This window comes from Balaenoptera physalus (assembly GCF_965194825.1).
Source record: "Balaenoptera physalus genome assembly, chromosome: 4".
Taxonomy (NCBI): Eukaryota; Metazoa; Chordata; class Mammalia; order Artiodactyla; family Balaenopteridae; genus Balaenoptera; species Balaenoptera physalus.
Genome location: NC_138891.1, coordinates 60,037,619 through 60,047,806, shown reverse-complemented (window position 1 = coordinate 60,047,806; position 10,188 = coordinate 60,037,619). Strand labels below are relative to the sequence as shown.

The 10,188-nt window shown below is 36.1% G+C and overlaps 1 pseudogene across 1 annotated transcript; it reads left to right on the top strand.

Moving 5' to 3' along the window:
• Nucleotides 1-4,318: 4,318 nt before the first annotated feature.
• Nucleotides 4,319-9,881, top strand: LOC309660584 (coiled-coil domain-containing protein 90B, mitochondrial pseudogene; annotated as a pseudogene). Its single transcript has one exon. The product of its transcript is annotated as a coiled-coil domain-containing protein 90B, mitochondrial pseudogene (transcript).
• Nucleotides 9,882-10,188: the final 307 nt, after the last annotated feature.

Sequence of the window (10,188 nt, the reverse complement as noted above, 5' to 3'; positions counted from 1 at the left end):
GTTGTGTGTTTCATTTAAGAGCCATCAGAGAAATGTGACTGACAAGATATTTGATGATATTAAAGAATTACTGTTTAATTTTTAAATGTGATAATGGTATTTATTGTGGTTATATTTTCTTTAAAAAATGAGTCTTTTCCAGCTAATATATCTTGTAGAACAAACAAACAGGTGTGGAAAAAGGGAATCACAAAAAGTCTTTATCTTGGAGATATGTACTTAATATTTGTGAGTGAAATTATATGGTGTCCAGAATTTACCTCCGAAACTCCAAGGCAGAAGCGGAGTGGGTAAGGGTGTAGATTAATCAGAACTGGGCTTGAGTTGATAATAGTTGAAACTGGGTGGTGCATAGATAGGAGTTTATTATATTTGTCTCTCTGCCTTTGTATTTTGTTTGAGAATTCCCATAGTAAACATGGTTTTTTATTTTGTTTTGTTTTGTTTTTTTTAAAACCCTAAGTTCTAAGAGCCTCTTACAGCAATCAGAAAACAAGAATTGAACGTCTGTGTACTCTGCCTTCTGGTCATCCCTCCTTCCCTGAGTAATGCCTAGCTCTGATCAATTGAGAAGAGTCACAGAGTGACATAATATTCTTGGAAAGGGGAAATCTTGTTAACATATCAAAGTTTCATCCTATTACACAAACCAGTCAATTCAGACTTTGGATATGGTAATATTTAATGATTAAAAATATGAATGACTGATACTTCCCTAATATCCTTTGGTTATATATTCACCATGTTAGATGTGCAAATTGATGCAGAAAGTTTGGAACTGTGAAAATATTTCGTAGGCTTGATGATTTTTTTATCAACCAGTTAGCCAGCTGGTTGGGGGGGCAGGAGTAGGGAAGAGGTTACACCACATGAGTTATTCTGCACAGTTCAGCTAATGGAAAATGTTTCCAAATTATGGCCTCCATTGCTGAGAGTTTGTGTAAATTGATCTAACCGCACTCTTGAAAATGTAACAAGCTCCTATAAGAGAAAGAAGTTAGTATGAGTAAAACATAGTATTAAAATAAAGTAGTGGTAACCTTCATGTCAATATAAAAAAAATGACGAAGGCAGCTACTGTGCAGGCTATAGAATATTTAGCAATATAATGGCTGATTTCATCCCTTGTTTGTCCCCTATGGTAGAGAATTTATTCATAAAACATTTATTGAGCACCTACGCTATGCAAAGAACTGGACATGAGAAGACAAATAATACACAGACTCCAACGTGGAGCTCATGGTATGATAGGTAGCTGGGGGTACAGCCTGGACTACTTCTGATTACCCTCTCATCCTCTCACTCTCCCAGCTTCTTTTAATAAGTATAAGATTAATACAAGTATTAAGATCAGAATTTAGAAAATTCTGCAAAACGTTACTTATAATTAGTTTGAAACATTTAGAAACACATAGATTTATTCTCCTTAATGGCAAAGAGTAGCTAAGATGAACAACTACTGGATATTTTAATTTAGTGCATTACTTTTCTTTGATAATCTTGAAATTCAGAGCTAGGTGTCGGAGAAAAGGTGTTTTTCTTCTCAACTCATTTATTCTCCCACCCATTTCTTCTTTTCTTCACTCCCTATATCCCTGCTAGAGCCACAGTGAAAATTATTTTAATTTCTAAAAGGCACTTCTGTGGGAGAGAGGAAAAAAAATGTTACAGTTAAATAAATGTTGGAACAGGCAGAGTGTCCTCTATGAAGGACATTGAAGTAGCTAATAGTTCCCCTAAGAGATTACCAGTGAAGTGGTCTTGCATGAAAGAAAGGTGGCATGAAAGATCATTGCTTCAGTTATTATTAATGGAATGCTATTCCCACAAAGATCATCTGGGGAATGGTTCTGATTGGTCATCTGGTATCATCAAAGGTAGTTTGTTTAGCTGTGTGACTAATGCCACTGTTTTCAAGGTCTCCTCATGGCACTTCAATTAAATGGAAGCTGTGGCAGTTAGAGAAGCTTTCTTGAACTCTTTGCAGAGTTTCAGGAAAGGAAAACTTTTCCATTAACTGTGAAGTTAAAAAAAAAATCCTATAATGTATTTCTTAACCAGATTAGAAACCAGAACCCTGGTAGGCTTTTGTTTAGTTGTTTTGCTGAGGGTGTTCTGCTAAGGCCATGCAAAGAATGAATAATTCAGATTGAAAACCTTAGCATTTTACTTAAAAGCCTTATTTTCATTTTTGGAAAATGTGACAGCAAGAATTAGTACTGGCACTTCTGTTTCAATAATGGTGGTGATGTTTAAATGACAACAAATATATAATTGGACTTACAGGCACATTTATGGACACAAAAAAAATGTCATTACCTATTTTGGTGGAACATTTTACACTTACTCTATAAACGACAAAAATCAGCTTAAGTTGTTTTTATCGATAAGCAATGAATCAATGTGAGAAACCCTTGTGGCATTCATACTTTGAGAAAAATATCTTTTTTTCCATTCCCTGATTTTGAAAGGATGAAATTGTTTGTTTTAAATAAGATCCTTGATGAATCCTCCTTAAATAAATGTTAACCTATTTTCATAACATTCCTTAAAGTCCTGTGGAGATCAATAATTAGACTTCTCAAATTAGAAGATAGAGACAAACTGTAGCAGAATAATTCTATGCCTCCCTCAGTTTGATTGAGCTGAAATTGTCTGAATATCATAGGGTATGAGATTTAGCATTTTATGGTGAGAACAGAGAAAAGAGATTAGGAAATAGAATGTTGTGGGAAGAATGGGGGAACTCACTTATAGCACTTTGGGTACCAATCATTTTATCCATGGAAGACACAGGATAAATAATGATATAAAACAACAAAGAAAAATAACTACTCTTCTCTCAACTACTGCACAGATATTCATTTTAAGATTAAGAATGAAATAAATTTATGTATTAATAAGAAATATGGCTTTGAGCTCAAAGACTTGCTGTGAATTCCTGGTTTACTAAATCCCAACAGCGAGGTCTGAGTATTTCCACGCCTCCTTGAAGTTTCTGAGACACACAGAGAGTCACAAATAGTTTTTTTTTAAACCAATTTTTAATTGAAGTATAGTTGCTGTACAGTATTACATGTTAAGGTGTACAATATAGTGATTCACAATTTTTAAAGGTTATACTCCGTTTATAGTTATTATAACAAATACTCATTACTTTTTGTCTGCCAATCTCTTGGCATTATACTGTATGATCCATTTGTTAACTTGAATTAAATTTCTTTTAAATATATGGTGCCTTGGTAGGTGTTTTCCCAGATGTCGCTAACCTTAAAAGTTACACATGCATTCAACTTTGGAGTAGCTATTAAACATTGCTAGGTTTCTACTAGAGACCACTTTAGTCCACCTATTAGTGGGGACATATGGGTAAAGTCTGAGAATTAAATATATAAAACAACGATCTATAGATATGTTAAGATTGACTGTCCTGTCTTTAGCATCTTTATAGGATTAATCCGTGTCTTCTGTTTTGCAGCGGCTCAATAAAAATGTGGCTACTGTTGTTTGCTATTTTCATTCCCTGCTCCTTTCCTTGGCTCAGGTAATTCTCCATACCTGTTATTTGGCCAGACTGCTCCACAATTCACCAGCCCTCCGTGGTTCTTGCAGCAAATACAATTCACACTTCACCAACAGATGGTTCAGTACAATTCATGTTGGTCTCAGATTCCGCCCAGGAATGCAAGCTGTTTCTAATGCAGTCCACAGTAGAATGCTGAGAGCTGGCTTCCCAACCCTCTCCAGTCTTATCCCTGCTTGGTCATTTAGTGCCCTCATTCCCTTTTTCTTCCTAACAAATCTAACCCGAAGGAAGATTTAAAACCCACAATTCAGTCTAAATCAATGATATTGTTTAAAGGGTTAGATCTGCCAGGCACATCTACATTTACTAGCTGACATGAGTTTTAGATAATAAAATTATTCTTTATTGGTAGAATTTTAGGTCTCAAAAGACATTGGAAAAGATTTCTTCGGGGGGACCAGGGGTGCAGGTGAGTCAAAGGGTCTCGTCCAGCACCTCAGAAAATACTCCCAGTCTTTTACTTTGCTTACTTATGAGATTAGTTCTGGTGAGGCATAACGCCCCTTCTCCAAACCATCTCTCTCTCCCCACCTTTATACTGCATATCAGGGAAACCTCTACTAAGAAGCTTTTCTTGATTAGTCTCACCATGCTTCAGCCAGCCTGTTTAAATTCTGGCCTACTCTTCCACTGTTATCAGGCTGTTAAAGACCTCCAAGGTCCCGGGCCTAACACTTTTATAGACCCTATCCAACATCATATCATATCGAATTGTACTGACATCCCAAAAGGATTGTAATACTTTTATGTCCAAAAATTTTTAGCTATGTATAGCTTGTTTATTTTAAGATTGCCTATAATTTCTTGGTAATCATTGTGCAGTCTCAGAAATTTGGGTGATAAGAAAATATCTTACTCTTTTTTTAATGTAATGATGTTTTATGAATATTAAATTTCACAGGTAGTGAAGAAGATATGATGGTGACAGTTTGTGGAAATTTAATTAAGCACTTAATTTACTTTTAAAGTTTTTTGTAATGAAATTTTTTTTCAGGTTTCAAACATTTTTACAAGTACTCAGAAGGCTCATTTTCTAAAAATAAATTTATTTATTTATTTATTTATTTATGGCTGCGTTGGGTCTTAGTTGCTGTGTGTGGGCTTTCTCTAGTTGCGGCGAGTGGGGGCTACTCTTCGTTGTGGTGCACGGGATTCTCATTGCGGTGGCTTCTCTTGTGGCAGAGCACGGGCTCTACGTGCACAGGCTCAGTAGTTGTGGCTCGCAGGCCCTAGAGTGCAGGCTCAGTAGTTGTGGCGCACGGGCTCAGTTGCCACGACACATGTGGGATCTTCCCGGACCAGGGATCGAACCCATGTCCCCTGCACTGGCAGGCGGATTCTTAACCACTGCACCACCAGGGAAGTCCTTGAAGGCTCATTTTTTTAAAAATTTATTTTATTAAAGTATAGTTGATTTACAATGTTGTATTAATTTCTGCTGTACAGCAAAGTGATTCAGTTGTACATATATATATTCTTTTTCGTATTCTTTTCCATTATGGTTTATTACAGTATATTGAATATAGTTCCCTGTGCTATACAGTAGGACCTTGTTGTTTATCCATCCTATATATAATAGCTTATATCTGTTAATCCCAAATTCCCAGTCCTTCCCTCCCCCTGCCCCCTTTGGCAACCACAAGTCTGTTCTCTATGTCTGTGAGTCTGTTTCTTCATAGACACTCATTTTAATGACATCTATATATCGAATAATGTGCTGGCAGAGAAAGTTAAGAAGTTGAAAAGACAAAGTCCCTGCCCTCAAGGAGTTCAGAGGAACATATTTAAGGAAATAATACCCATGCAGGGTGATAAGTGCGCTAATTAAAATAGCATTAGGGACACACAGATGGCTGTGACTAACTCACCTCAACCCAATTCTCAGAAGAGGTGACTTTTGAGCGTAACAGTGACTGACTTCAGTCATTCCTATATTGAAGAGTCAGGATCATTCATGGAGGACTGTCTCATTAATTATTTTCACATTCTATTTTTTAACTAATACAATCTTGAGTTCTTGTAAAAATCTGGAACATCTACCAGAATTGGTCTGATATGATTCTCAACCCATTGGGTCACCCTCTTTGCAGGAGCATCCCTTCCACTGTAGAGATAGAATATGAATAGGAAGGTGATCCAGTTGCATGTGATCTTCAGAGAGAACCTTCGACGTCAGTGCTATCGTGATCCCATCAAATAGGTGAGGAAATAAAAACTCAGAGAAGGGAAGTCATTTGCCTTAAGTCAGACGGGTAGTAAAATAGCAGAGGTGGGGATCAACCTCCCATTGGTGTGACTCCACAACCCTTAACCTCACCACTGTGTAGACTGGGACACTGAACGCACACTCCCACCTCATTCCTATGGCTGCTCTTCTCTAGGTAACTTGGTGTGTAGCACATTTTTCTCAATTTCCTTCTCTGACGATGAAATGTAAAAGAACTTTTAGAAAGAAGGGGAAAAAAACCCTCTCCATATCCAGGAAGAGGTAAAAACTTATATCAGGAAAAGATAACTCAGAAAGGAAAAAATATTGAGCACAAAATCATTCTCCTGATACCCCCAGCTTTTCCCAAAGCTTCTTTTATAAAGTGACAGGCATTTCCGTCTTCACCCTACATTTCTGCCTACCTTAGCAAGAAATATTTTGCTTGATACATAGTTTTTGATAAGGGAAGATGCATCAGGATAAAAAGGTGATAATATTTCATATACTTGAATGAATTTTAGGATGGCAGTTTAACAGAACAATAGGTGTATTCATATTATAACCATTTTTAATGATCCCATTTTAAGATCTTGTTAGAGGCTAAGAATAGAACCCACACAAACATTGAGTTAGTGAAAGGTACTAATAACAAAAATTCCTCAGAGCCATGAAGATTAGTCTTTGCTGTAAGTTAGGATAATATTCTGTTAGAGGAGTTCTGATTTTAGTATTGTGTAAGCTGCTTTCTTAATACATATCTACCCTCTGCCTAGGTGATATTCATGAAATAAGGCATAGATAATGCATTTAGTAACACTGAGCTGAATCATGCAAAACATAATTTGTGTGCAATTTTGGGGAGTGTAAAATAAAAGTTGTTTTAAATGTCAGAAAAAAAATCCATAAAAATAAAGCATTCTAATCAGAGAAAAAATTCAAAAGCTTGTGTCATAAAGGAAAACAATTTACTTGTGCCGGTACCCTTAATAAGTTCCCCAAAGCGTTCCAGTGCTGTTACATTCTCTAATGATATTACAGTATGTGGCACATCTCATCTAATCTGTTAGTAAAATCCTAAAGTCACTTATGTCAGTCTCTAATGCAAGCCAAATGAGTCTTTCCAGTAATAAGAAGCTTCGCAGAATTAGTTTTCGTTTTGCAGAAAATTGCCATTGGGGCTGGCACTTTTATCTAAAAATTTCACTCGTGCATAAGCAAAAAACTCATATATTATTTGGTTACATTCCATCAGTATGAGAAATAACATTGTGAGAATTCTATGCATGCTAATGATATATAGAAATCCACCTGCTTTCAGATAAAATGAGTTTAATTTTCTGTTGCCCACTGCCTGGTTGGCCTTTCATAAATTACTTATGCACAGCTATTATTAAAATAGAGGGAAAGCAAATTAGAAAGTCCTCCTATCTCTCCACTGGATTTAGCCAAGGCAGGACTGTGACAGCTAGAGTCAGCGTTTTTGAAAAAATTCTGCTCTCTTGAAAAATTTTGCATCTCTATACAATTCTATACCACTGTTGTAAACGTTCTGACCTGCCTTCTTACCAAATTAACCTAAATCCTTTCTATTTTTCAACATTAATGGAATCCTCTAGAGTCCTGCTGATATATATTAAAATATATTTATTGGTTAATTTGAATTCCAGCATTTTGTACCTCATTTCCAGCACTCCTGTTAAATCTGAACAGCTTTGAGCTTTAGCATTAAAAACTTACAAATTAAGATACATACAGTACATCTTACAATTATCAGATCAAAACAACTTAACTTTTATTGGAGTATAGAATGGCAAACTTAACTTTCTGATAAAATAGAAAATGAAGGCTGTCTGTGTGAAAGAGTTAATTGGATTTCAATAAGTGTTTTCTAGCTGATGAGGGGGCGTCTTTATTGGCCAGTGACTACTTGACCTCTCGGTTTTAAGGACAGGTGACAAGTTTTTATTTCTAGAGTGTTTTGAAGTCCAAAGTTCCGAATAACTGAAGACTAATTTCTGTTAATATTACTTTGCTCAACTATGATCACAAGTTTCTTAGAATATCTGGTTACCATGTCTTTGAAGCCTGAGTAAGTATTGATGAGGCTCTACCCTTTCATTCCATAGTGTTAAAAGAGTTATCAAAGCACTATTTTGAAAAGCAACTTCAACCGCAGCTCATATTGTAAAAGATAAAATAAAGAACACTCCCAAGCCATTTCATAAAATATACTGATAAACAGATTTTTTTTTAAAGAGAATTGCATCCTGTGTTGGGGAGGATTGGTTATCATACTCAAATAGCATTTAACCTAGTTCTGAAAAATTAAATATGCTCATTAGTTTCTGTTGTTAAGATCTTCATAGTGTTTTGATATAAGCTTTGTACATAACTAAATGGAGTTTTAAAAACAGCATCTTGATAGTATAAGTTATTAATACAAATAAAATTACAAATAAGTATTTGTGGGGTATGTGTGGGGTGAAAGTGGAGCTGTCTTAGGAAAGTATGGTGCAATGGGGAAAGGAGACACATACCTCTTTTTTGCCCTCATCTTTGCCCTGAATCCAAACTAGCCATTTTTCTTTCTCTTTGGGAGAAATCTTTCAGACAAAGGTAGCAAACATACTTATGCTCAACGTTCAAAATGGATGTTGGAAAAGAATACCAAGCAAACAAAACCTAGCATCACAACTAAAAGGCATACAAATGATTTTGGAAATTTGCTGCTGTAAGATACCAGAGGAAAGTATTATTTTCAGGTCCGTCCACAGCGATTTTCAAATGGGGTCATCTCTCCTCCTGTCAAAGTTTAATGACGAAGTGTTGTTCTCTCCTTGAGAGAACTGGATGGAAAAATACTATTTGTGTATCCAGCATTATTAATTTTAAAATTCAGGGTGTAATTATATGGTGTTATGATGCCTTTAAAATAAATCTATTCTGAAACTTGCAAGGTGGAATTCACTAGTGAGGTGGAATTTACTAGCAATAGAGTTTTGTCAAATGTATCAAAAAGAATGCAGAGTTTGAGCTTTTGCCCTCCCTCGCCAGCTGCAAAGCCGAGGACATGTGGAGCCACTGGGTTTGGCAGCTCCTGCGTTCTGAAGGCAGCGGGGGGCCTCCGGGTTTCAACTCCCCGTGGGAGTTATTTCCCCGGCCCTGCGGAGATATTTCTTCACCACCACAACCAAGGAAGGATAATATATGAGGCGAGTGGACATAACTCCTTTAGGACAAAGGAAATTAACTTTTGATACCCGTGCATTGGTTCAGGACTTGGAAACTCATGGATTTGACAAAGCACAAGCAGAAACAATTGTATCAGCATTAACCACTTTATCAAATGTCAGCCTCGATACTATCTATAAGGAGATGGTCACTCAGGTTAAACAGGAAATAACAGTACAACAGTTAATGGCTCATTTGGACTCCATCAGGAAAGACACAGTCATCCTAGAGAAAAGTGAATTTGCAAATCTGCGAGCAGAGAACCAGAAAATGAAAATTGAATTAGAACAAGTTAAGCAACAACTGATAAATAAACCCAGTCGAATCAGAGCAGATAATAAACTGGATATCAACCTAGAAAGGAGCAGAGTAACAGATATGTTTACAGATCAAGAAAAGAAACTTATGGAAGCAACCACAGAATTTACCAAAAATGAAACCAAAACCAGAGTTATATTTCAGAGACCGGTAACAAAATTGACACTGAAATTGCTTATTTAAAAACGCTAATGGCGTCTAACAAGCTTGAGACAATTTGTTACCTTGCAGCCTCAGTGTTTACTTGCCTGGCAATAGCATTGGGATTTTTATAGACTCTGGAAATAACAGTGAAACTACTATATTATGCTCCTAATCCTGCTGCTGTTGACTTCTTAGAACAAACACTGTGCCAGGATGGATTTACTCTGAACTTTGAAAGTTGCAGTAGAAACTTAATACAAGATTATTTAAAGTACATATGGACTAAAGGAAATGTTTTAGAATGGGAAGGTGTATTTTGTCTTTGTTTTTTATATATGTCTTTATTGTATTAGGTTGAAAAGATGCCGTTCAAAACCTGATTGATTTGAGATAGACAGGCCTTTTGTCTTTATCCTTTTGATAGCTCATAGAAACTGAAGCAGAGTTTTCTTGTTTGCTTGAACAACTGTAAATCATACAGGATTTCTTTGGTATGTGTTGCAAATTTGTTTAGTTATAAATAGGGAATCTAAAGTATAGAGTAGTCAAAAGACTGACCTTGTATGGTCCAGCAAGTGAGAATCAGAGGCTCTCCAACTAAATTTTTTCAAAGAGCTAACAGCTGGGTTGTTTTCAAAACAAAACTTTCTGTATTTTGATTCAAAATATCTCAGAATCCTCTTGCCTAAGAAAATTCTTG